This window comes from Thamnophis elegans, chromosome Z, assembly GCF_009769535.1.
Source record: "Thamnophis elegans isolate rThaEle1 chromosome Z, rThaEle1.pri, whole genome shotgun sequence".
In the NCBI taxonomy this organism is placed as follows: domain Eukaryota; kingdom Metazoa; phylum Chordata; class Lepidosauria; order Squamata; family Colubridae; genus Thamnophis; species Thamnophis elegans.
The window spans coordinates 115,831,691-115,853,008 of NC_045558.1; the positions used below are offsets into that span (position 1 = coordinate 115,831,691).

The 21,318-nt window shown below is 37.9% G+C and overlaps 1 pseudogene; it reads right to left on the reverse strand.

Moving 5' to 3' along the window:
• The window catches only part of LOC116521060, a 35,121-nt pseudogene that overhangs the window by 12,834 nt on the left and 969 nt on the right, over positions 1-21,318 (reverse strand).

The window sequence follows — 21,318 nt, forward strand, 5'->3', positions numbered from 1 at the left end:
TTCCTGACCCCCAATTTGAAGCTTGGTTTTATAGGACTCTTGCAATATCATATTCCTGATGTCTCTTGTAGTAAAGTAGATCACAATGTCCCGTGGAAGCTGCTTCTGTCTCGCCAGCCAAGAATTAGCGCGATAAACCTTATCAATTTGCCAATCAAAATTACTCCCTGGCCTTCCCATCAGGCTATCGAAAGCTTCTGAAAGAATCTGTTTCAAGTTTTCCTGATTGTTTTCACACAAACCTCTTACTCTTAGTGCAAGTTCCATTTGTCTATACTGTAACATAATAATTTCTTTTTCAGCATTTTTGACTTTGTTGTGCCACATCTATTTTCAATACCAAATTAATATTGGCATCATTAAGATCTTCTAATCTGTCTTCCATTCCTGAAACATGTTCTGTTAATAAATTAACAACCCCCAACATATCATCCCCGATCTTCTGAACCCGGGTCTCAAGTTTATCAGACAGTTTTTTATGAGCAACGGATATCTCTTCTTTAAATTTTGTTTCCATCGTAACTGCATGATTCTTAAATGCTTCAGCCAATTCCTTCTGAAAAAATTCTTTAGTTAGTGGCTCCCCTGTGGGGGGAGGAAGCAATGACTGCCGTTTTGTGCCAGGGATGGGTGAGCTGCCAGAACTTTTTGGAACCGGGAGGGTGGGGGGCTTTTGAGTAGGGTTTTGCTTAGAAGCTATTCCAAGTTTTAATCTTCTTCAACCAATTAATAAATCTCTGCTGGCCAATTGTACAGCTGTTACTATTTAATTTAGTATTAAATCACTCCTTTCCTTTGAAGTTTTAAACTCTGTAGAAATTCAAAGCATGAACAGTGTTACGAAGCTGCTCAGCGCCATTTTGAATGTCTCTTTAGCAAGTAAGTTATCAGAAGGAATTCTTGTAAAAATGAAGCTAAGGTTTAATACAAACAATTAACAGTTCATGTGTACAGGGTCCGCTCGCCTTGGATTCAATAAATCAAATTTTGTTCTGAGGAAGGGAGGGTTTGCTTTGCACTGCAAATCGCAGCTGGAATTCCTGGCACAGAGACAATTCTGCCCTCAGCTGGCCTTCCCCCCCTCCCAGAAACGAACTGCAAGGGTTGGTTGGCACGTTGCCTGGCACAATGGCTCACCTTATCTTCTTGGCTCGAAGAAAAAGGTAAACAAGCTGTCAGATGGCTGATGGATTGGTCATCTGACAGATAACGTGACCAGAATTCCAGAGCTGTAACGGCCAGCTTCCATCAGCAAGCCCCTCCCAGCGGAAGTCTTTTTTTTTTTTTAGCATTGGAATTTATTTAATTCAAAAAAGCAAGGTGTACAAGTTCCTACATATATAAAATTCATTCATCCAACATAACAGCCAAAGGCAATGTTTTCCATCAAATTTTCCTCAGAAAAGTGGATTGTCCAAGTTCATTAAATTTTGAATATTTGAATTATTTCAAAATAGCTAGTTTTAAGAATATTTTTATATTCATTTCCATAACATATAATCACATGTATATTATTACATAGAGAATATCATGTTGTAAGAGAAAACAATATACATATGCAATCATACTACTTTGAAATCAAACCTGCAATAATTCCCCCCCCCACCCTCCCACCGAGCCCCCACAACCTACCCCCTGACTTCCCAGAACCCGTACACGGTATAGATATTTAACAACCACAGTGTAAGATATATTAATGAAAAATGGAAGTAAGGAATTAATAACCTCTTTACATTGAACTTAGCTCCTCCTTGCTAAATTAACTTTAAACAGTTCAAATCATTCCTAGTCTTAAGCATAGGCTATGTGGAATTTCTTAGTTCCATATTTATTTTGTATATAATCGATCCATTTTTTCCAGTCTCGTTTGTATCTCTCATTTGAATGGTCTTTAAGATATGCAGATATTTTCGCCATCTCAGCTAAATTTGTGACTTTCAGTGTCCATTCTTGGATTGTAGGCAAATCTTCCTTCTTCCAGTGTTGTGCCACCAACAGTCTTGCTGCCGTTATTAAATGCAAAATCAGATTAACCTCTACCACTGTACAATCAGTAATTATACCTAACAAAAATAACTGAGGAGTAAATTTTATCCTTCTTTAAAGAATATTTTGTATAATCCACCATATTTTTATCCAAAATGCCTTAACCTTTTGACAAGTCCACCATATATGAAAATATGTAGCATCAAGAGAACCACATCTCCAACATCTGGGTTGTAAATTTGAATACATCGAGGCCAATTTTTTAGGATCTAAATGCCATCTATAGAACATCTTGTAGAAATTTTCTCTCAGGTTTTGGGCTTGTGTAAATTTCACATTTCTTACCCAAATTCTTTCCCACGTATCCAACATTATTGGTTCTTCAATATTTTGAGCCCACTTTATCATGCAGTCTTTAACTAATTCTGTTTCCGAATCCATCTATATTAATACATTATATATCCTCTTTATATGCATTAAGCTTTGATCTCTTATTTGTTTAAATAGATTACCCTCAACTTGGATAAAACCAATTTTTTGATCTATTTTCCACCTGGCCTGTAATTGCCATACTGGAACCATGTTTGAACTACCTTCTCCTCTTTTAATACCTCTAAGGATTTTAGTTGTAGTATCCCCCTTTCCAGGGTGAGAAGCTGTCTGTAAGTAATTCTATCCTGTTTTTGTGCTATATTCATATTTTCAATTGCATGTCTAGGAATTGCTCACATGGGTATCTTGTCATTTAGTTTATGTTGATATTTTTTCCAGACCCGCAATAAAGCATTTCTTAAAATATGACTTTTAAAATTTTTGTCCAGTTTTTTGTTAAATAACAGGTAAGCATGCCAACCATATACCAAGTCATGTCCCTCAATATTCAGTATCCTATTATTGGTTAAATCGATCCAATCACTGATTACGGATAATACCACTACATCATAATATAGTTTTAGGTTGGGTAGTTTCAAACCTCCCCTCTCACGTACATCTTGCATTATTTTCAGCTTTACTCTTGGCTTCTTTCCTGCCCATACAAATTTATTGATACCCTTCTGCCATTCTAAAAGATTTGCATCTTTTTTAAGTATAGGTAACATTTGGAAAAGAAATAAAATTTTTGGTAAGGTATTCATTTTCACTGCCGCTATTCTTCCCAACAAAGATAAGTGCAACTTATCCCATTTTTTCATCTCTATCTGTATACTATGCCAGAGTGGTTCATAATTATACATATAATTTCCCATTTGAGATTGAGATATTATTCCGAGATATTTGACCTTTTTGACTATCTCACATCCTAACATTCCTCCTAATTCTTCCTTTTGTTTAGTATTCATATTTATGGCTAATATTTTTGTTTTCCCTAAATTTATTTTAAAACCAGACACTTGACCATATTGATTAATCGTATTCATTAGGATCATACTAGATTCCTGCGGTTGATCCAATACTATAACCAGATCATCCGCAAAAGCACGCACTCTGTATTCTTGCTGCCTAATCTTAATTCCTTTTAGACCCTCCAAGCCCCGTATTTTATTCAACAATACTTCCAAAGTTATAATAAACAATAGTGGGGACAAGGGACAGCCCTGTCTTGTACCTTTTCCAATTTGAAAAGAGTCTGTTAAACTTCTATTGACTATGATTTGAGCCATTTGCTGTTGATATATTGCTTTGATTGATTGTAAAAAATTTTCTCCTATTTGCATTTTTTGCAATGTCTTCAACAAGAATTGCCAATTAACTCGATCAAAGGCTTTCTCAGCATCTAGAAATATGAACGCAGCAGGAATTTAATTGTTCTTTCCCAAATATTCTAATGCATTAATAATTAATCTTACATTACTTTTCATTTGTCTCCCTTGAATAAAACCTATTTGGTCAGTGTGTATCAATTGTTGAGTAACCAACATTAACTTGTTTGCTAGTATTTTAGTAAAGATTTTATAATCTACATTAAGTAATGAGATAGGTCTATAGTTTTTTGGTTGAGTAATATCTTGATCTTCTTTGGGTATCAGAGATATAAAAGCTGTCTTCCAAGATGGAGGCACCTTACCTTCCGTGTGAATCTTATTAAATAATTCTCTAAGAGGTTCTACCATTTCTAACTGTAGATTTTTATAGTAAGCCGCTGTCAAGCCATCTGTGCCTGGTGCCTTCCCTGCCTTTAATTGCTTAATTACCTGTAAAATTTCCCCCGAGGTTATTGGTTGATTCAATTTTTGCCTGTGCTCTTCTTTAACTAAGGGTATTTTCTCTTTATCTAAATATCTCTCTATATCTAGACCGTTAATTTTATCCCCCTTATACAACTCTGTAAAAAATTCCCAGAATGCTTTTTGAATCTCATCCTGTTGGAACACCTCCTTCCCTCTGTAGATCAATTTAGATATGTTTTGAGAATTCTGTTGTTTCCTAAACTGATAAGCTAACCATCTGCCAGGTTTTTTTTCCGTTGCAGAAAGTATTGTGTTTTGCGTATGACAAACTAGTCGCTACCTGATCCGAAATCAACATATTAAATTAAGCCTTTAATATAGTAATTGCTTCCTTAACCTTTGTATCCCCTGGGTTTAATGTTAACTCTGGCTCTTTCCTCCTAATTTCATCTTCCAATTCTGTTCGTTTTACCCCTTGTTTATGTCTATGTGATTTATTTATATTTATCAACACTCCTCTCATATACGCTTTGCTTGCATCCCATACGAATTCCATAGGTGTACCCTTATTCATATTAAAAACAAAGCATTCTGTTAGCAATTTTTTACAATCATTGATATACTTCTCATATCTAAATAAGTTTTCATTCAATCTCCAAGACCTTCTTGCCTGTACCACCCATCCCAACTCCATCCAAACTGGGTTATGATCCGAAAAAACTCTAGCCGCAATCTTTGTCTTCTTCACCCTGGAAAGCAAATCATTAGTAATTAATATAAAATCAATCCTAGAAAAGGATTGATGCCTATCAGAAAAGAAGGTAAAACCGAGAAGAAGGCGGGGCTTAGCAGTGAGAAGATGGAGTTTCAGGCTATTCCTGAAATTCCTCTATTCCAAAGGATTTTTGGATGGGTTCTTTGAACTCTAGCTGTCCCGGAGACGACAGTGAAGGTGAGGAGAGACCCAGGACCTCAGAGACACCCGCAAAGTCTCTGGGGGGGGGGTATTAACTCCTCGTGCCAATTCCTTTCTGGATTAGCTGCGTGCTAACTGAAACTGCAGGTTGCCCCTAAGAATGGCAGAAGTGATGTCATCTGGTAAGCTGATTTTATTACTCAAGAGAGACTGTCCGCGCTAAAAGCCTAACTAATTGAAACCATAAAATAGAAGAATCTAGCGGCGAATTGGTCTTTTTTTAATGGATTTATGGCTGGTGGCTACCTTATTTCTTAAATGCTTCAAGGAATGCTCTGGCAACCCCCCTCACTGACTCTTTTTAAGTGGATCGTAAAGTCAACTTTCTACTAATTAGCCTGTTACGATCTGACATCTTTACTACCTGGCTGTGTTTACGAACAGATAAGATTGCACAGTTTTCAGCATATTTGGAATTTCTAACTGCGACACATCATGGCGTCTGAAGCCTCATTTCAGATTCTTTTTTCCGCATGTCAAGAGCTTTTTGACTCTTTTCAGAATTTGGAAAGAAAATTGGATCATATGATTTTAAAATATGAAGGAAAAACTGAGATTGGTGAATGTTTGAATGTTCCTGAAATACAAATGGAAAATGTGAGAAATGGCGTCTGGTCTATCTCAGAGGAAGAAAGGAGGGGGGGAGCCATAAAGAAGATTCATTTAAAGAGTCAGAGTGCAGGAGAAATGGAAACTCCACCCTGGAGAATTAAAGTCAATCTGAAAAATTTTACAAGCCCGGGACAACATTATTATTTCATCACTGACATTCAGAGGCAAAAGGTGCGAAGATATTTCTGTTTGGACTTGCTTATAAAAACATTTGGTAAATTTATTCAACGAATGGCAACTGGATTAAGAATATTTTGCTGTTGGAGGGACACAGGCTGACAGATGCAAGAATATAATTTAAAATTAGCTAAATCTGATTATTTTAATTTGTAATAGATATAGCTGAATAATAATTGATATTGATGGTAATGTATATAATGTGGAATTGGCTGATAGATTGAAGAAATCTAGCTAATCTAATTGCTCTCTTTGTAACAGATATAGCTGAATAATAATTGATATTGATAGTAATGTATATAATGTGGAGTCGATATGATAAATAACAATTGGATATGAGAAAACATTTTTGGATTATACATAAAGAGTATTAATTACAATAACTACCACTATTATAAAAACTAAATAAAATACATACAATCAAATGTTAATCAACACTGGGAAAATGTTATGATATATGATATAACTAAATATTATGGATGTTCAGCTAAAATAGGATATGAGGATTTGATGCAAATAGAGGACTTTATAAGTAGGAAATGAAATGTCAGCATGTGTTATGGATTAATTTTTTGGTATAGCTAAGGATGAAGGATGTTTAAATAACTATAGGTAATTAAAACTGGAGGTATAATGATGTTAATATGGTAAACATTTGAGTTAAGATATTTGAATTAATATGAATTAATGGAAGAGAAGCACTAAAGCATGTTGTAACCAGCTGATATACTTCTTTTTTTTTAATAGATACCTGTGTTTTGTTCTTTTTCCCTGCCTGTCGTGTTTGTTCTTTTTTTTTTTTTTTTGCCTTTTCTTTTTGATTTTTTCTTTTCCCACTGGTGTGGGCAGGTATTGTTCAAGATTATTACTTGTATTAATACTTTTAAATAATAATTACAGTCAAATGAAAATGGATATATAATAATGCTTAAGTTAATATGAGTTATGTTTGTTGACCGTGGAGGATCTGTAATCGACTGATACATTTTCTATAGATGTAAAGAAAGATGCTGTACTTGTTTCAATTAAAATTAAAAAACATTTATTTTAAAAAAAAGAAAAGAAAAGAAGGTAAAATCATATTCTTCTGCATTTCTTTCTCGCCAGATATCTCTCAATTCAAAGTCATCCATCATATCGAAAAAGGATTTAGGTAACTTTGCTCGCATCTGAGTGTTTGGGCGAGAAACTTTCTTATCTCTCTTAGTATCTATAACACCATTCCAGTCACCCAATAGTATGCAAGACCTATAATCCCACTGTAATAATTTAGCATGAAGATTACTATAGAATCCATCTTGTTGTTGATTAGGACCATAACTTCCCAAAATCAATGTCTTTTTCCCTTCTAAGATCAAATCTTACGCGATGTATCTTCCTTGGGGATCTGCTTCAATTAATTCAGCTTTCATATCTTTTCTTAAGTATATAACTATACCATTTTTCTTTTCCATAGCAGAAGCTACAAAATGTTGACCAAGTCTTGGGTTAATCAAATATTTTTGATTGGTTGATTTAATATGAGTTTCTTGCAAACAAATTATATCATTCTTGAACTGTTTAAGATAGTGAAATCTTCTGTGGAGAGTTCAATCCATTGACATTCCATGTTAGAATCTTAATTGTCATCTTTGGTTTCCTGAAGCTTTTTTAGAGCCTCCTGCATAGCCTGTTTAACCTTTGGCCTGGCTCCTCCCACTGCTTCTGGACTGGTTCCTGTAGCTTCTTGACCAATAGCAGGTAATTGTTGAAGTTGTTGCGTTTTGGCTTGTTGCTCCATTCGTCTGGTAATCATACGGCTTGGTCTTTGTTCCATAGCTCCTTGCGCTTCTAGGAGAGAGAGATGATCCATCTTATCTGGTAGTTGTGTGGTTTGCTGTCTATCTTGTCCTTCTTGTGGTCTTTCTCTGGGTCCAGATCGTTTAGGATGTCCAGCCTTCAAAATATTGTGGTAGAAATCTTGAGCTTTCCATACTGAGTTGAGACGCTATCTTTGCCAATCAAATGTGAGTATAATGCCAAATGGTGCGTCCCATCTGTACTGTATCTGACGATTTCTAAGCCCTTCAACTAAAAAAGCATAATCTTTCCTGGCTCTTAACATTTGAGGTGGTATCTCTTTCAAAACAGTCAAGTCCTGACCCCCAATTTGGAGCTTAGTTTTATAAGACTCTTGTAATATCGTATTTCTGAGCTCTCTTGTGGTAAAATATATAACAATGTCTCAAGGGAGCTGCTTCTGCTTTGCCAGCCAAGAATTAACGTGATAAACTTTATCAATTTGCCAGTCAAAATTAGCCCCCAGTCTTCCCAACAGACTATCAAAAGCTTCTGAAAAAATCTGTTTCAGGTTTTCCTGCTTTTCTTCACGCAACCCCCTTACTCTTAATGCCAGCTCCATTTGTCTGTACTGTATCATAATAATTTCTTTTTCAGCATTTTCAACTTTTAGTTGCACCACCTCTGTTTTCGATGTCAAATTAATATTGGCTTCATTAAGATCCTCTAGACTATCTTCAATTCCGGAAACATGTTCTGTAAGTACATTTACAATCCCCAGCATATCATCTCTGATTTTAGACACCCGGGTATCAATTTTATCAGACAACTCCTCGTTAAGTTCTTTTATCTCCTCTTTAACACCTTTAAGTTTGTCTTCCACCTTAATTGTCTGAGTGTTAAAAGCCTCATTCAGTTCCTTCAGAGAAAATTCTTTCGTTAGTAGATCACCAGTAGGGGGCGCAGAGACGGAGGCTGCAACTTTGTGCCAGGTATGGGCAATGTGCCAGTGCTTCTGGGGGCTGAGGGGGGCATCTTCAAATTAAGATTTGGTTTTGAGGCCATTCCAAGTTTTATCTTCAAGCAATTAGTAAAACTCTACTGGCCAGCTATACAGCTGTGGAACGAGGTAATAAATCACCCCTTTCCTTTGAGATTTTAAAGCTCCGTAGGACTTTACAAAAAGTTTCAAAAGATAAACATTGTTACAAGGCAGTTCAGCGTGCTCATTACCATTTTAAGTGTCTCTTTGTTAGCTAGGTTAACGGAAGAAGGTCTTGTAAAAATGAAGCTAAGATTTGAATAAACAATTAAAGTTCTCGCATACCAGTCCTGCTCGTGTTGAAATCAAATAAATCAAGCCTTGTGCTGAGAAAGAGAGAGCTTACTTGGTGCTGCAAAAGCAGCTGGAGATCCCCAACGCGGAGGTAGTTCTGCCCTTAGCTGGCCCCCGTCTCCTCGCAGACACAAACTGCAAAGATCAGAAGGCACTTGCTCAACAGAACCCGCTCCCCTTCTCTTCTTTGCCCGAAGAGTAAACAACCTGCCAGACATCAGATAGATGATCATCTAACAGATAACGCGACCAGGAATTCAGGAGCAGCTATGTTAAGCTGCTTCCATCAGTAAGCCCCTCCCAGGAAGTCTTATTAATGTCATAATGGTGGCACTGTGTGAGAATAGGTTCTCAGAAGATCAGAAAGCAGCTATAACTATATTACTCTATTACTAAACTATGGACATGTAGAACCTGGCCTTTTGGGGTTTTTTTTTAAAAAAGAGACTGATTTCAATTCTATGACGTCTCTTTTGATGCTCACAGTAGAAACTATCCTAAATTTAAACCTCAATTTCACTATAAATAGTGAATGCCATTATGATATCAGAAGGCAGGGTCTTTTGCTTTGTTTTTCACAAATACTATAAATCTATCTAAGATTAAGATTCTTGAGTAGCTTGCAATTCTGCTTGTGTGGTTTGCAATTCTGCTATGGTCAAGGAAAGTATGACAAATGGAATTAGAATATAATTCTTTCTCTCTTTCTCATACTGCCCTTCTCTTTCACCCTTTCCATGTCTGTCTGTCTGTCTGTCTGTCTATATCTGTCTGTCTTTCTGTCTATATCTATCTTACCTATCTATCTATCTATCTATCTATCTATCTATCTATCTATCTATCTATCTATCTATCTTATCTATCAGCCAAATACCACTCACTCATCACGAAATGTCCACAACTGTAAAGCCTACAAACTTGAAATTCAGCATGTATGTTCCTTTTGGCTTTTAGGTGCTTGCTAAGAAAGGATTTTTCAAAATACCATCATATCATCAGTGTTTCTTATACAGCATTATATCAACACACACCGATGCTAAGGAGTTAGATATTCTACTCCCCTCCCCACCTGAAAGGAACTCTGTGTTCCAACTTCCAGTTGCCTTATGTGGGCATGGCCAGTAGGTGACTCATCTAATTGTGGGCTGGGAGTTTAGACATTCTACTCCTCCTCCCCTCCTGAAAAGTACTTTGTTCCAACTGCCAGTTACCTTATATTAACATGCTCTGATGCTAAGGAACTACACATTCTACATTAATTTTCAAGCTTTAAGTGTCAATGTATCCAGCCTGATTGTAACTACTCATTTACGTAGGGTGGAATGGGATGTTAATTCTGTGTTGGTCCCAAGAATAAAGAAATGAGCTGAAAGTCTGTACACCAACTTTGTCGTTCATTTAGCCTAGTAATAAAAAACCAGGAAATTATTGTAAAGTTATTGTTACATTTTTTAAAAAATAAGTGCCGCATCCACTTATTTTTTCCAGATCAACTGATCCATTGGTAGTGACAGGAATTGACCAACTGACTTGTCGCCGAAGCTGAACATTGTGGACTGAGAAAGAGTGACTGTCTCAAAATCAGCCATCTGACTTTCATGCCTAAAATGGGACTAGAGCTCACAACTCCTGGTTTCTAGCCTGGAGCCTTAACCACTTTCCTTAAGACGTTAATATGGATATTGCTATTTGTGATATAATTTATAGCTGTCAGTTCTGAACCCCATGATGATTTGGTTTTCTTCTCTGAACTTGAACCAAACACAAGTTTACTCCAAGCATTTAGCAGAGTATTGGGGACTTTCTACATTATGCTCTCCAGGACTAAAAATAAAGATCATCCCACAAAAGATAGATATTTATCTTATTTTATTCTGTTGTTCATAAACCTTAATTTTAAACTGGTCTAGAACCATTCTGCGTGATATGAGCTACATTTTAAGGATTAAGTTTGAGAAGAAGGGAAGGAAGAAAAGGCTGGTTAATTTACTTAATCAGTGGGGATCACAATCGTAAATAACACTCTGTTGCCTTCTTATTTTATTTTGCTATTCATAAGACTTGATGTTGATGGACTAGATCAATGTGATCAATATTTTAAGGATTAAGTTAGAAATAAAGGGAAGGAAGGAATGGTTGATTTATTTGCTTAATGTTATCACCAGTGCAAATAACATTTGCCTTCTTTCTCAATAATTCTTCTTCAGCCAGGGATTGCTGCTGTCAGATACTGGAGTGTGCAGGCAACTTGCCCAAAGTAATCTGCAACATTGTCTGACAGCTTCCTTTGCTTGCTTGCAGAAGGCCTGCAGGGAAGCTCCCAAATGGCAATCACATGACTGTGGAACATTGCAACTGTCATAGGTTCAAATCAGTCAGACTGGGATCACATGATCGCAAGATTGGTGGGACAGCCACAACTTGGAGGATTGTCATAAGTACCACTCTTTCAGCGCTGTAGTAACTTTGAAAAGTTGCAGAACAAGTGGTTGTTAAATGAGGACTACCTGTCTACTTAGCATAGCCAAGAGGGAGGTTTGGATTGGCAAGATTTTTGAATATTGGCCACTTGCTGCAAATTTTCTCCAAAAACAGATGTGATCAGAGCAAGGAGAGCAGGCTATGCTGTGTTTGGCTATAATTTAGATTTTTGATCATCTTAGTTCTCTTTTTCTTCTTTTTTCTTGCACAATCTACAAGCTGAATTCCTGTAAGGATAAAATGTACCGTCACCACAAATTATGTCTGCCTCTCTCTTTGGGAAAAAACATAACGCAAAGGTTATTCAAATAAAATGTACTCATTTTTTATCTCCTCATCACAGAGAGTGATAAGGAGGCTAACTCTTTACGTTTCTCTCGGGAATTTTTTCCCAAGGGAAAGGCTTATAAAATGGCAAGCCCATCCATCGCAAAATGGCTTCCTTGCATGTAAATTTGTGATTATTTCTTTTAAATCAAGTAGAAATCAGTCCGAGAAAAAGTTTTGCTTGAAGGCATTGTGAAGTCTGTTTATAGCTCTGTGCGGAATTTCAAGCCACTGTCACCTAGTTTTTGGATGCAGATTTCATCTAGTTGTTGGCTTTGAGCCTCTGTGAAGTGTTCCTTCCAGTCCCCAACGGTGCCTAGAGATGAGAAAAATACTTAAATACTTAAAAATACTTGAACCAGACCATAATCCTTAAGTGATCCCCCCCCCCCAAATCTTACTTAAATAGTGTTATATTTTATTCCTATTGCTTAGGATTGTGGTTTTTAATAAGTTTACTATTCAATATTGTCAGGTTATGTTTCTGATTTAAATAGTGTAAATTAATTTCTTATCCTAATTGTGGTTGTTAAATCAAGGACCATCTATAGAAAAAAATGTGTGCCTTGTTGGTGAACATTAGTAGTAAGAAGTTCTAAGGTTCTCTTTAATGGAAATTATCACTTGAGTATGTTTGTACATAGAAATGCATGAGAGATGCTTACCTCTTTTATGTCTTCATAAAAGAGGTACAAAATTGAATGGTGGTTTTTAGCCTCCCACCAACCACGAACATGGTCAAACCATGAGCCATAACCAACTGCAAAGAGAAACTTGAATTAGAAATATAAAAGGTTAAATATTACCAAACTGTACATCTGAACTATACATCTAAAAAAAAATTAGCACCAGATTTTCCTGTATTTTTATCTTCTTTTTACCAGATCTTGTTCAATCTTCACCATGTATGTTATTAACCAGAAAGTTCCACTTGTCTCCTGTATCATGAAACTTAATGAAAGAGCTATCAGGATCACCTGCCCCTTTAAAACATTCAGGTAAGAAGCATTGTTCTTTACATAAATAGCTTCTAATTACCTTTCCCAGCAATGAAATTCTCCAGAAAGTCTTCCCACTTTCCTGGAAGTATTTTATTCATGCGATGGAAATGGAAGAAGGAAACAGCACAGTCCTTGGCATTTCTGGCTACATAAGTGATCTGTGAAAATAAAACATAGGGAACGTAAGTTGAAGGAAGTTCAACTTATGGGGACTATTTGATGTGTCTGGGCCATGGGTGAAACCTCTTCCACATAGCAATCAAATCAAATTCTGCTTAATTTTTCAAGATTAAGTTGATTAGGTGATGTAACCTCACCTAAATCTGATCCAGTGGAAAGCAAAATTTAGTGTAAAAGTTTCAGACTTTTCCTTCTTGACTGCTGAAACTTTTCTTTCTTGATTGCTGCTGTGACTTTTTTTGTATTTTATTTTATTTAATTAACTGTATTTAATTCACTTATATCAAATAATTAATTTAGAAATTAGGCCCACTGTGTATTGCTGTAGGTTGGGAAAGCATTATGTAATGAAACTCTACAGTAAACATTTGATATACTGAGTAAAGAATTCCAGATCTTTGAATAACACCCCCCCTCCCCCCCAAAAAAGCCTAACCTTGCAATTTTGTTCCCAGAAGGAAGTTGGCAGGAGTTGAACTGGGAGATGAGATTTAAGGGTTCGCGGGGATGGCATTGCCATTGACAGTTCAAAGCCTGCAAGGTCAGATGAGACAGTCACACCTTGCAGAGTACAGTGTTTAATTCTACTTTTTTCCCTGTGTGCCTGAGAGACTTACCTGAAGGCACAGGCTTTGGAGGGAAAAGTTCTATGTAGGGGCTCCGCTCATAAATGGATGCCCGGGCACATTTCTGTGCATCTCCCCTATGAAGGACCATGTCCACAATTTCCTGTATCCATGTGGTCCCTAGCAGGAAGGAAGGAGAAAAGCTATAGGAAACAGAGAATTTATCCAGCTGACATGGCTATCCACATTTCCTGGTTCTCCTCCCACAGCTCTGCCAAGCATTCACATGAACTCCTCTTTACCTGCTTTGGGGTGAGTGCAGAGAAGAAGATCATCAGGCCGAGCTTGAAAGCCACTTATTAGATTCTAATTTTCTAATGTTTCTCTGAGCATTGGAATTCCTTCAATTTCCACCAGTTTGGGGCGTTTGATAGCATCCAAACTTTCCATCTCTGATTTAAAGTCCACCCACAATACAGCAGAAACATTATTACTGTACTTCTTGGCCACCTCTGCCAGGGCTCTGCTTCCTGTGCCACTGTTGCCACGATGTACAGTGTCAAATTCAGTTCCTTTTTCATCTTAAAATTATAAAACAGTTCTTTTATGACTGGGAAGAATAAACATCTTAAGTCCTTTCTTAAATTGTAAGTCCCATCTCCAATAGCATGCTTTGTAGTTTAGGCATTATCATGAGAAAGACAGAATAACCTGTTGAGGTGTCACATAATCCTTCATGGCACTTGCAAAAAGGGTCCCACTGAAAATTTAAGAGGGCTAGGAAGTCTGTTTGGGGTAGATATTGTAGTAAGGTAGCCATGTCAGCCAAGGTGGCGCAGTGGTTAAATGCAGCACTGCAGGCTACTGCTAGATCAGCAGGTCAGCGGTTCAAATCTCACCGGCTCAGGGTTGACTCAGCCTTCCATCCTTCCGAGGTGGGTAAAATGAGGACAGAGATTGTTGGGGGCAATATGCTGACTCTCTGTAAACCGCTTAGAGAGGCCTGAAAGGCCTATGAAGCGGTATATAAGTCTACTGCTATTGCTATTGCTATGGTGGTTAAATATCACTGAGAAAATGTATTATCATTGTCCAGTATGGGCTCTAGATTATTTAAAATTGTGTGAGTGGTTTCAGCTATAGGTGATAACTAGTGGTATTTTGTTTTGTTTTGTATTTTTGTACTTTAATAATCCTCCCAGGGAATTGATGCAGTTGCTTTGATTTCCTATACTCTTCACATCCACACCAACAGAATCTACATGTCCAGTTCCTTCTCCTCCTGCCTCACCCCAACCTAAATAAATCTCATCTCTGGGGAATTCTGAGAGTTGAAGGTCCACACTTCATCCAGTTGTCAAGGTTGAAGAACATTGGGCTAGCCACTCAATGCATCTGATAAAGTAAGCTATAGCTCACAAAAGTTTGACAGTAACACAGTAAAATGTGTTACTTGGAATTTTTGCCACCTTCTGATTTCTCTGGAGCCCTACGTAATCTGGACCCAAGCCATGCAAAGTTTTCTACATGGTAGAAATTACTTGAATTTACCCTGGAAAGCAACTGCAACTCTTTCAATACCAGAAGCAGTGTATCCTTTTGCTGCCACATTCTGGACCAATGATAATTTCCAGACTGTCTTTAGGAACACACCCCACCCCACCCTAACAAAGATAAAACAGTATTTCAGTCATCTAGATATCTGATAAGCAATGTAGGTGTTCCCAATTGCCCAATCTTAAACCTCTAAGAATAGATACCACTGGTTTATAAAGTAATGCCAATTCAAAGAACCTCCTCACTATCAATATAACGTGACAATCAGCAATCAGTGTGAAATCCAGGAACTACCCTAATTCATCAGGAGGAGGGAGGGAGGGAGAGAAAGAGAGAAACACATGGAGGCCAAACATGAGGAAAGAGTATATTACTTCAGGGCAGAGGTCTCCTAACTTGGCAGCTTTAACACTAGTGGACTTCATATCCCATGATTCCGCTGCTGGCAGAGGAATTCTGGATGTAGAAGTCCACAAGTCTTAAAGTTTGCAGACCCCTCATCTAGGGCCTAGAGATCCAGTAGACCTTTCCTACTGGGTTATTTCAAAATCATAAAGAACAAGAAGAAATAGGCTAAAATCAGGCTTGAGGATATTATATGTTTATGCATCATACCTATTGTCTAGATTTTGTAATATTAGCTGAATCCAATCAAATCAGTACTGGAACAGAATACCCATATTTTGAGCAGTCGTATTGAGATGAGGTCCTTCTTATAAAACAAGGGAAAGGGCCGACAAAGCATATTTATAAAAAAAGAGCTCCGAGTTTAAATAACATCCCTACCTAAACATTTGCCCTCAGTGTCCCCTGTGATTCAGCAAGAAAGTAATAAAACAATTAGAGACACCAATACAGGGATAATAAGACAGTGCCTCTGGAATAATTTATACCTCCAAAATATATGCAAGTAAGATATTATTCCTGGGATAGCGTTCAAGAGGCCATAAAATGTATTATAACTCCTCTTAGAACATATGGAAATCTCTCATAAAACTTTAGTGTCTTTCCATTTAGCCTCCTTAGAAAGTTCTTAAGTACTTAATGTTCTGATTATAATTATGATTAGAAGTGTGGTCAAGCCCGGCTAGCTGTTCCTGACCCCACTTGTAAGTGAACCATAAGCTTCCTAACAGACAGGAAGCAGCAGGTGAAGCTAGGCAAAATCGCATCAGATACCTGTACAATTGGCACAGGGGCCCCCAAGGCTGTGTGCTCTCTCTACTTCTCTCTATATACCAAAGACAGCATCTCAAAGATCCCTCTGTTAAAGTACTGAAGTTTGCAGATGATACAACAGTGGTTGGTCTTGAGACAACAACGAATCTGCATACAGATGGGAGGTTAAACAATTAGCCCTGTGGTGCGGCAGGAACAATCTTGGACTAAACACATCCAAAACCATAGAAATGGTGGTAGGTTTTAGGAGAAACCCTCCTATACCACCCCTTCGTACAATACTAGACAACACAGTATCAACAGTAGAAGCCTTCAGGTTTCTAGATTCTATCTTATCTCAAGATTTAAAATAGACACCTAACATCAAAAATTTCATCACAAAAACGCAACAAAGAATGTTCTTTCTGCACCAACTCAGAAAGCTCAAATTGCCCAAGGAGCTGCTGATACAATTCTACAGAGGAATTATTGAGTCTGTCATCTACACCTCTGTAACATGTCTGGTTTGGCTCTGCAATCAAATGAGACAGAAACAGACTTCAACAGATAAATTAGAAGGCAGAAAAAACAATTGCTATCCACCTACCTTCCATTGAGGATCTGTATACTGCATAAGTCAAAAAGAGGGCTGTGAAAATATCTGCAGACCGCTCACATCCTGAGCATAAATTGTTTCAACTTCTACCCTCAAAACGACACTATAGAGCATTGCTCACTAACTAGACACAAGGTCAATTTTTCCCTGCATGCTATCACTCTGCTAAACAACTAATTCCCACAACACTCTCAAACTATTTACTAAGATTGTATTACTATTACTCTTCTCATCCTTCCTATTACCTATCTCCTTTCTACTTATGACTATAACCAGAGGTGATTTACTGCTGATTCGGCCAAGGTCAGGCAAACCAGTAGTAACGGCGGTGGGAGGCTGTGCCCACCTGCCCGGATGCTTCTGTGCATGTACACACACAAGCACACGAGCGAACCGGTAGGAAAAAAAAAATAGAAACCCCCCAATGACTATAACCTTGTTTGTATCTTTATAATTCATATTGTTTTATGTTGTTTCCTAGTATGATTTTAATTGCTTATTTAGTATCCTATAACTATCACTAAGTGTTGTATCTTATGATTCATGATGAATGTATTTATGATGACTACCCTACTTCCCTGAAAATAGGACTTCCCGGATAATTGGGCTTTTGAGCGCATGTGCTGAAATAAACCCTCACCTGAAAAAAAGCCCTCCCTGAAAATTTGCAACTACGAGGTGACCATGCTCGCTGCTTCTTGCACCTCAAAATAATAAGACCTCTCGAAAATAAGACCAAGCGCTTATTTCGGTGTCAAAGAAAATAAGTCCCTGTCTTATTTTCGGGAAAACATGGTATGATCATGATTATCACTTATATCTTTTATGTACAGTGAGAGTTTATGCACTGAAGACAAATTCTTGTGTGCCCAATCACACTTGGCCAATGAAGAATTCTATTCTATTCTATTCTATTCTATTTCAATAATGGGATATAAAAAGGATGAATTAGGTGCGTAGCTGGGGTAATTCAAATATTGCTGGGAAGTTGTTGATCTGCCATCAATAATCCACTGAACTGCTACTATGAGCCAACCAGGGCTTGCTTTGTGTGTGTCAAAAGATCTGATTTCAGAACTTTCAAAAGAGATTGATGAATTTCTTGTCAGAATCAACTATAAAGAATAAAGATAAATACTGAGATGTACATATGAGATGGAATTGTGATATGTTTATGTTTGTGTGGTGTGTAGGTGTAGAGTCCAAAAACAAACCACTTACCTTCTTCATGTCTTCATAGAAGACATATAAAATTGGGTGACGATTTTTAGCTTTCCACCAACCTTGAACATGGTCAAACCAGGAGCCCCAAGCAACTGCAAAAATAAAATAAAAAGAAATTAGAGGAATTAAATTCAGCATACATTTCCTTCCATCTCTTAGTAGAGGTTGATAAATCGTGAGCCTGCTGTGATCCAGCCACTGAATCAATATCCACTTTCCCTCCCCCCCCCTTTTCTTTGTGCCAATTTACTGTTCCTTTCCTTCTGTTGCTTGTCTCCTATCTCCTTATCTAGCAGTAGCTGTTGTCATTTTTGAACTTCTTCATTTCTCTAGGATCTCTAGGGGAGAGGGAAAAATGTAGAAGGGAAAAGGACAGGACCCTTGATTGTTTTGTAACACACACACACACACATGCATGTGCAAATATATGCATTCTGAACTGGAGACCCTCCAAACTGAAGGGGAATCATGGACTCCAAAACATTTGGGGGGCACCTGCCTGGGGAAGCTGTTGATTGGTAGACAGAAAGTCAGTCAGACAGACAGCTGTTTATTAGGAAGGAAACAATGAAGAATTTGCAAGCTCACACAGAGCACAATTAATTATATCTCGCTGGCATTTTAGTACCTCTAATATCTACTCACCCTTTCCAGCAACAAATTTCTCCAGAAACTCATCCCAATTTCCAGACTCTGGCATCAATTTGCTAATCCGATGGAAGTGGAAATAGGAAACGGCATTGTCCTTGATGTTTCTGGCCACGTAAATAATCTGGGCAAATAAAATATTGAGGATGAAAACCAAGGAATTCTAGCTCCCAAGCTTTTCTATATATACATAACACACACAAATATATAAGTGGTGGTTCAGTGGCTAAGATACTGAGCTTGACAATCAGAAAGGTCAGCAGTTTGGCGGTTCGAATCCTAGCGTTGTGTAACAGAGACAGCTCCCATTACTTGTCCCAGATTCTGCCAACCTGTGCTAGGAGTACATACATATACATACATACATACATACATACATACATACATACATACATACATCATACATGATATACATCAATATAAATATTTTCACTTTCTATTGAAGAGGTACAATTTTCTATTCAACTGCAAATCTATCAGATGGTACAAACTTCTGGTTTGCATTTCATAACTTTGATGGTTCAAATACCTTGAGGGGTTTTGTCTAATACTTTGCTGAAAAACTACGATCATTCCTGCCTTGTGCTACAAAGAAAGAATTGGGCCAAACAAGCCTCCTTCCCCCACTCCATCTGCATGGACCAAATTATCTTGAAGATGGGGGCAAAACTTTTACATCACATCATCCAGTTTCAGAAAGGAAGCAACAACTACGAAGTATCTCTTCCCAAGGAAGACTGCATTAACAAGCACTCCAGCTGGCCACAATAGAAGTGTTTTGTTTGATTTTGATCGCCTTGTGTCAACAACGTCCCCCTTTTCGGGAAAGGTAGAAAAGTTGCCCTCTTCTGAAAATGTAGGTATTGTCATAGTTGGGAGATAGAGGTAAACAAGCAGCTTTACTTGAGGCATTGCAAGAAGAAGGAAAGAGCAGATTCTTGGTCAGCCCGATTCAACCTCTGAGCTAAAGATTATCATCCATGATCTCCTTAGCTAATAATTAAAGACATAAAATGCCAACTTATTCATGGCAGATCTACACCGACATATATTGATTGCGGCAAACTTACAAGCTGGGTCATGGGCAAACTTTCTCATTAATTGCATCCATTCTGTGTTTTACAAACTTAGCTTGCAGGACTGAGCTTCAAACAAAGTTATACGCACAATTAGCTATGACAGGGATTTTTTTTCAACCAGAGTAGAAAACCATGTGCCTCTGATGCAGCGCACACTATCGGCATTCCTAGATAGCAACTCTGATGGTGAAAGAAAATAAACCAAATTCTAACTGCTCTAGAACTTCCATAAATGAGAATTTTCCTTCTCCTTATGCCAGAGGTGGGGAACCAAGGCCTTCAACTTGTGGACTTCAACTCCCAGAATTCTTGAGCTAGCAAGGCTGGCTCAGGAATTGTGGGAGCTGAAGTCCACAAGTCATAAAAGGGCCACCTCTGCCTTATGCCATCTCTGTTTCCAAGCAAAGGGTATTCACGTGCATAGCTTCATTTGAAAAGTTGACCCTTAACCCTAGGCTCAAGAATCCCCACTCTCCCAGCTTATAGTTCATAAACAATATGAGGATCAAGTAAACCAAAGCAAACCAGGTTTATTCTCTGTTGGAGTGGCTTGCAATCCCAGAGGTTTAGAGTGTGGTAAAGCCCAATGTATCTTCCAAGACTTATCCAAGTCCTTTCCCCCCCTCAGGTCTCAATACATCAGTCAGGAGTCCTTACCTTGCAATTCTTCTCCCAGAAGGAAGAGGGTAGGAGATGAGTTGGCAGGTGAGTTTTGAGTGTGCGTGGAGAGGGCATGGCCTCTGCTTCTTCAAAACCTGGAAAGTTAGAATGGTATCTTCAGATCTGCACTTCCCATTGGCTCACAATCTCTCCGGAGCCAATTATTTTTCCTTACCTGTACGGATGGGTATGGGGGGGCACATCTCTATGAATGGCATCCGTTCATAGATGGGAGCCCGAGCACATTTCTGAGGATCTCCTTCCTGGTGGATCATGTCTACTATTTCTTGCATCCACGTTGTCCCTGGGAAGGAAAGGGGCAAGAGATGGAATGGAGTGGAGTAGAATAGAATAGAATAGAATAGAATAGAATTCTTTATTGGCCAAGAATGATTGGATACACAAGGAATTTGTCTTTGGTGCCTATGCTCTCAGTGTACATAAAAAGACAAGATACATTTTTCAAAAATCATAAGGTATAATACAATGACAGTCATAGGATGCTGATAAACTGTCAGGAAACAATCAATATCAATATAAATCGTTAGGATGCAAGCAACAAGTTACAGTCCTGCAGTCATAAATGGGAGGAGATAGGTGCTAGGAACTATGAGAAGAATAATAGTAATTGTAATGCAGCCTTAGTGAATAGTTTGACTGTGGTGAGGGAATTACTTGTTTAGCAGAGTGATGGTGTTTGGGGAAAAACTGCTCTTGTGCCTAGTTGTCTCAGTGGGCAACAAGTTACGGAGGAAACCCAGTGGCTCTCATTCTCCCTCCATTTCTA